A 6352-nucleotide genomic window follows, 5' to 3' on the forward strand; every position below is an offset into this window, starting at 1 on the left:
CTATATCTGACTGGACGAAGAGAACATGTCACTTTATGACAAATGGCAATCAGTCCGACCCTTTCATGACACCTGAACTGGAACCCATCTGTCTTTTTTCTAACTTGTTTAGAACATTTGATTAGATTAGATGCAGAGACACTGGCAGCCCATCCTCATTTCCTAGGGCCCGTCACGAGAACCTAAATGAAGTCTTCCCAGCTCCTCGTAGCGTTCCTCTCTCTCCATCCGCCTGACCTCCTGCTCTGCTCGTCTCTCTCTGCCTCCCCAGTCTTGTTTTTCTCTCTCCGTGTCTCTCTCAATCTCGCTACCCCTAGATCTCTCTCAGAAGGTTTGTCAGAAGTAGTTCCCCTCGCACCTTACACGATGGGGAAATTCCTTTACGCTCATGTTCCTGATTATACTGCGGAGAGAGAGTACACTGATGTCAGACAACTCAAAAAAGTGTGTGTGTGTGTGTGTGTGTAGTCTGAGCAAATGTTTCACTGTAGCCAGATCTCGATGGCACAATGTATCGCCAATAAAATCTTTTTCACTCCTGCTACATTCCAGCGTTGACCTTTAAGACCTTTAAGATCCGCATAAATCCCGCAATAAGTGCAAGAGCTTCGGCCTCTTGATGCTGATGGATATCAGCGGCTGGCTCGTAGAAATGGATCCTCACAGTTACCTGAGAGTCTGTCTCTAATTAGCACGGCGCTACGGCAATGGGACGACCAACCATGACGAATCAAAGGCCGTGGCTGAAAATGTGCGCTGACTCGATGTTGACCGGGACAAACAATGGAGATTTCTTTCTTTCACGTGTCCCAGCAAAGTGAAAAACAGAAAGAGAGGGGAGAGAATTTCCAGAAACACTGGAAACCGCTGGTAATATGTTTCTCATAGTAGTGCATTCATAGCAGCGAGGGAGGCAAATGCCTTTGGTTAAGCGCTGCTATTTATTCTGTCCCTGGAAACAACAAAAGCTTTCTCAACAAAGAGCAGCACGACCTGATGCTGCTGCTGCTGCCTGTTTTCCTCCGTCTGCGGCGGCTGCATGCTCCCTCGACGTGGGGGCCACTACTGGCACACACATCGCACTCAACAAGCCACACAATAGGCGCACTCAGCTCGGAGAGAACTTTTCAACCCGACCGACCGAAACAAGGGACGCTGCTAAGTTTATCCTAGAAAAGGTTCAATTTCAATGTGGGTAGGCTCATGGAAAGAAACAAAAACACTGCTGGTTCTGTTTGGATTTGCAGGACGCGGTGTACACGAATGCGCACTCGCGTACTTAAACTGTAGTTCAGAGGACCCACGGTGAACTCTGTCCGCTGACTGGTTACAAGCTTGGGAGGGAGTCCAGGTTTTGTCTTTGACTGACGGGGAACAGATTCTGGTGGTCTGGATCTTCTCGAGCGCTTGATTATCAACCCACAGCGCTCTGCTTGTTTACTATGGTACTGGATTAGGGAGTTATTTGGAGCATGCACGCACACACGCACACACGTGCACACACACGCACACACACACACACGCACATGCACACGCGCGCGCAGGTACCTCCATTCAGAATTTTTAGATGATACTCTTTCACACATGCCAGGTCGGCTTTCTTATAATATTTGTTAGTGTTCAGCAAAGAATACAAATGTTTTGTAACTCGTGACGTCTGCCACGTTTTCCCTGTCTGAACACAGAAGAGAGGGTCAAGACTTTAGATCAAGATCTTCACTTTGTAAAATCATGGAATCAAAAGAATTGTTTCCAGTTGCGAGCAAAGGGGAAACGGCATCCATCCATTCGAGCTGGGCAACATGGAGAAGCCGAGGGGAAACGTCACTCTGAAGTTTCTAAAAATCTAAAGCGTGTGGTTTCCTTGCAATTTGTCCAAAGATCGGAACTCGATCCTTTGGTGGCACTTTGGTGAGCTAAACAGACAATAAAATCTGCTGACAATAGTGGCACATGTACACACATACACATTTCAGTTCCCACCTCACCGGCGATGTGGGGTACCAGCCTCACTCAGATATACTCGCTGGCTGTGCAGACACGCGCTGGGTAGTTGCCTCTCAGGTCTTTGAGAAATAAACCTGGAATGGGCCCTCAGTCTGACGGGTGAAGTCCTGCAGCTGCTTTGGGGTCAGGGAGGACTGCACCGCCGTGTTGTGGTCCCTCGGGTGAGATGAAGAGTTGATTGACAGCATTATGCCTAAAAGAGGACTGGGCTTGTAGTTTGGCAAAGGGCAGATGTCTCGAGCGACAGAGGCCAGGTGCCTCAGCGGGCCGGTGCACGTTCCCCATCTCGGTGTGAACTTGTGAGTTGATGGAGATTTCACGAAGAACAATCTCTATGACAGAGATTCAACTAGACAGCAGCGCCTGTGTGTCTGACAGGCAGTCCCTGGACATCATTCCTAAAGTCAGTGTCATTGTGACGTTGAGTCTGTAATTCATTATTATTTAGCTGCGTCCTCCAATATGTCTGTCTTTCTCTTGATATGTTCCTCATTTTGCCAAAACATTTGACCAACTGGCTGAAAGTTGCAAAAAACAAACTTCCAACAGAAACGTATGAGAGATTAAAGCGTGCAAATAGTAATGGTATAATTCATGCATGTTTAAAATGTGTGCTTATACAAGAAGACAATGTCAGCCATACACATATATATGAGGTACAATAGTCTAGTATAGAGATGATCCACAATTTGATTACTTTAATTATTTCATTAAATCATTAAATGTATGTATTTTATGTATTGTATTACTTTGCCACAGCAGGTGATCTAGACAACAACACTGAGGTCTTTGATTGTTTGTCACAGTCTGAGTGCGGTGCCGTGTGCACAACTTCCCCATGTGATCAGATGGGAGAGAGCAGAGGTTCAGCAACTGTATGCACAACCTTGTTGTTTTAAAAAAACGCTGACCCAACAGTGACAGAGGGCAAGAGATCGAGCCAGGCAAACATCCTGACAGTTTACTTTTAGTGTGACCACATGAGCAAATGACTGGGAGGTGCATAACAGACTCATGAACAGGCAAAGCAGCAAGCCTGGCTCCAGAGCGCTCTTACAACAGAAATGTGAAAACAACCATTTGTGGTTTTACACTCAACTACATGTTGGCTAAACGATTTCTTGATGAAGAACAGCCTTTTTTTTTATCCGCCATGAATTATTGTGCAGCTTCTGTTTCTGTATTTTAGTGATTGACACCGCTGCTGGCTTGCATGGCTCAGCTCATACAGCCCTGATAAATGGATGGCTTATTGAAGGCTGAAGGGTCTTTTTTTTGTCTTCTTTTTCCAAGAGGGGGCAGCAAATGTGTGGACATTATCTGGTTTTAACCAAGTGGAATAAAGATGAAAGTGGTGACTGACTGCAAAAGGCTGTCTTGTAGTATTACCTATTTTGCAAATATACTGTTTAAGATACCTTCACCCCTGCAGGCTGCTTGTCACCAGGCTGGTGTTTATGCACCCATTTTAATTTAATTAACAATGGCCAAAATGTGTACTGGTTATACCAGTTTGTGTTGTGTTGTTGCAAGTTATACGTTGCATTTAGTGTTAAGCAACGGTATAACAACCTCTTTGTGTCTTATCAGCATGACAATTTACATTTGACTAAAAACAATAATTTCAATTTTGACAGGTAATTCTGCTGTTTTGAAAAAAGGTGTAGGGTATAATACAATAGTGATTCCCAAACTGTGGTCCAACTACCACTGGTGATACACAAAAGCCTTGTTACTAAAACACCTAACAAGTGCTTTACAATGGCCCTAAACTTAAAACCAAAATGTATTAATTACAAAAATCACAACGTAGACCTGAAACTGATGTGTAATTTTGGAAGTATTTGGTCATAAATCAAAGTAGGCCAAATTACATTTTTATTTAATGAAGGCGTTAGATGAAAAGTTATTTGAATCAAGTAAATGAAGAGAGGATATTTCTATTATAACAGATATGTGGAGGTGGTTGACAATTCTTCTGAGACAGGTAAACTGATGAGCCGGACAGTTCAGGTGCTGCTGTACTTTTGTATGGACGTGACCAGTTGATGAGAACAGCTATTATCATGACTGAGCGGTCCAAACACAGGGGTGAGAGGAGTGAATGGCAGGATGTATGAGAAATAAACTTCAGGCCCATGCATGGAAAAGCACAATCTTCCTCAATAAACGCACGCTAAAGCTCCAACACAACTCATAGTGTGATGGAACACAAATGTGTGTCCAATATTTCATGGCAATCCATTCAATATTTCACAGAAATCCTCATGGTGGTGCTAGAGGAAAAGCTGGCCGATCCCCAAAGTCAGTATAGGATTTATCCTCTGGGGACCATGAATATCTTTGAAACTTTTCATTAGAGCCCATCCAACAGCTGTTGAAATACTTCAGTCTGTCACCTGTCTTTTTAAGGATTCTTTTCTTAGTTTTTCTTTTGGCAGTGCTAGCTGCCACGTGTTGATTTGTCAGTATTATGAGCTCTGTCAGAGTGATGGAAGATTTTGGAACAAAGAGGAAAGTAAGCATGTCCTTTTCAGTGGAATTTGCCTCCATGAATATTTCTAGTTTTCTTGGTGCCTGGAAAAATTAATTAGTGAAAAGGTCAGCTGTCACATATTTTTATGGGATTGTCACTTGATTTTTTTTCCTCTCTCTCCTTGTTTTCCCTTTCTCCTTCTCTTTTTGTGTTGTGCAATGCTCTTCCACAGAGTTATGGAGATGTGTGCTTTTTTTGTGTGTGTGTGTGTGTGTGTGTGTGTGTGTGTGTGTGTGTGTGTGTGTGTGTGTGTGTGTGTGTGTGTGTGTGTGTACAACATTGTCATAGCTGTCAAATTGTTCATATTGTCTGAAGCTTCCTGATGTAATCGGCCAAATCGGAGTGTGAAAAAAAAAAGCCTGGAAACAATAGCCAGAGGTCAGACCGGTCGTGGAAAACTGTTGAACTGAACAATAGTTTAATCTGGAGATTTGGTAGTATAATCCCACGGGTGTAGAAAGGCCCTTTGCTTCCGCTCTCCCAGACTCACCTGGGCCGTCTATTAGCCGGATGGACCTGCTTGTCTGTCACGTCTGCTTGAACAACTTTACCTTCCGTGTCTGTCAGCAACAATAATTCCTGATGTGACGGCTCTTTATTTTCAAGAGGGTGAGAAATATCTTTGTGGACCGATTGTCTCAGTACTTTGAACACTGGAAATCAAACAAGCTGCACACCTTCCATATAGCCTCACCGCTAGGTTGGCTGGTCCACCACTTTGGTCCACCACAGACTAATATATTCCCAAAAACTAGTGAGATGAAAGTTGGCCCAGACATGCATGGTGCCCGGAGGATAATGGATAATGGCAATGAGGATCACTTGACTTTTCCTCTATCATCCGGACAATGTTTACATTTGTACATGTTTAGCGCTAATTAGCAAATGTTAGCATTCTAATAAAAAGCTAAAAGATGGAGAAAAATAGTTTTTGAACATTGGCATGTATGCACTGTCATTGTTAGCATGTTAGCATGCTGATGTTTGCATGTAGCTCAAGGCTGTGCCAAAGTACAGGTTTACAGGGCTGCTAGCATATCTTATACTATTAGTAGTCGTCTTGTGTGTGTGTGTGTGTGTGTGTGTGTGTGTGTGTGTGTGTGTGTGTGTGTGTGTGTGTGTGTGTGTGTGTGTGTATGTAACACACTGGGCTAACTGTGGAAAGCCATTTAAAACTGGACTAGGATGGGGAAAGTTGACCTTTCTTTGAAAAACTTTTCCATATTCTTGTGAATGCTTCCAGGTGATATATATTCATTCTTTGTGATTATTAACTCTTGAAGGAGGACTTTATGTCACACAATATTAATGATGTCTTCCATAACAGGAGTACTGTGGGACAAGATGCAAAAATGCCATCATCTGTTTGTCTGGAAGTCTAACACTTTTCATGAAAATATATGTGGGTAGAAAACAGAAGAGAAGAGAACATCAATCTTATGCACAGTGCCTTAGAAAGAGGGGGAAATCATTTTCATAAGTCCATTATCACACAGAGATGTGTGTGTCATGAGGCGAATCACGATTTCCTGCAGATTGATGAAACGCACGATAGTTTGTGTTCTTCAGACTTCAGAGACTCTAAAACCCACAGCATTGTTGGTTCACACACAATAAGGTGTGGGTTGTTCTTTGCAGTATTTCTGTCCATAAAAACATCACAGTGATATTTCTGAATAATATGCGGTTTCTAACGTGGTAACATCCCAAACCCATGTTGTTCAGTGCCGGGACCAAGAGGACACTGAGGCCTGTTGCACTAGAACAGCTGCAAAAGCATCTCTGTTTTCCCTAAGAAAAAAAATCTAC

This window comes from Taurulus bubalis (assembly GCF_910589615.1).
Source record: "Taurulus bubalis genome assembly, chromosome: 17".
In the NCBI taxonomy this organism is placed as follows: Eukaryota; Metazoa; Chordata; class Actinopteri; order Perciformes; family Cottidae; genus Taurulus; species Taurulus bubalis.